Source organism: Ceratina calcarata, unplaced genomic scaffold (genome assembly GCF_001652005.2).
Source record: "Ceratina calcarata isolate Rehan_Ccalc_2016 unplaced genomic scaffold, ASM165200v1 scaffold233.2, whole genome shotgun sequence".
Classification (NCBI taxonomy): domain Eukaryota; kingdom Metazoa; phylum Arthropoda; class Insecta; order Hymenoptera; family Apidae; genus Ceratina; species Ceratina calcarata.
The window spans coordinates 271,558-272,595 of record NW_017145181.1 but is presented as its reverse complement, the minus strand read 5'-3'; the positions used below and the strand labels follow the sequence as shown (position 1 = coordinate 272,595).

General features: G+C 43.6%; 1 protein-coding gene across 4 annotated transcripts in view; it reads left to right on the top strand.

Annotated features, from left to right (window-relative positions):
• HnRNP-K (Heterogeneous nuclear ribonucleoprotein K) overlaps positions 1 to 1,038 on the top strand; it is a 65,240-nt gene that overhangs the window by 43,631 nt on the left and 20,571 nt on the right. The window lies entirely within an intron of this gene.

The following is a 1,038-nucleotide window of genomic DNA, read 5'->3' as shown; positions in this document are numbered from 1 at the left end:
ACGATACGACCTTGAAAAAACGCCTGATCACGATGAACGTTACGTTTTTTATCAATTGATAAATGTTCTATCGGTCGACGACGATAGTTTCATTCGACGAGATCTCTTTTTAGAATTTTTCCCGTCTGGCGACGAAGGCACGCAAAAGGTCGGTCTTCCTTGGGCGAGTCTCGTCTGCCCTTTGGCGCACCCTCTTTGGACCTCTCTAGCGTTGTTAAATTCTCTCACTCCAGTTGACGTCGATGATCGGTCTGCTTCGTTAATATCTTTCATTTTTCCCCAATTAGTTCGACGAATTACGTAGCGTGTTCGCTCCACGTGCAAATAAATAATCTGATTTCGAAAACAATGGATCGAGATACTAATTTGTAACTATGACACGTGATCAGTCGATTCCGAGCCCGAAGCATCTTGAATTGAAATTGAAATGTAACGTGCACTTCCTTCGGGGCGTATAACCGGTCATTGAATCGTGACGAATTTGATTTGCGTCACCGCCGCGTGACCCGCATGCTCCAATTTGTTTTCACTTCGGGCATTAGCAAAATTTCCAGCGACAATTCGCCCTTGGGAGTCGTGGAGGAAACGTCTTTCCGAACTCGGCCCGATCGGATCGGTTCTTCCTCTCATTGAAAACTTGTAACGAGCCTTTTGTAACGCGACCCATTCGAATGCAAATGAACCACGGGTTTCTTCTCCTCGACGGTTCGCTCAGGAACAGCTCCGATTCAACGATTAAGTCGCTCGGTGATAATCTCTCTGATTCGCGAATCAATCGCGAACGTCTTTATCTCTATACTGATAAAATTGTATCGATTATATATTTATCGGTGTACATAGACGGTATCTATTTATTTATCTTGTCTTCATTAAACAATAGTCGACGATGAGCTCATCGTACTTGTACATACATTAAACACAAGGACTACCTAAATGTGGTCGCTCCTTTATTCGCGATGATAAAAATAACTATTCATCGCAAATAGAAATATTTAACCCTTTGCACTGGAGGCCTTTTGCGCTCGGGCGAACCAGATG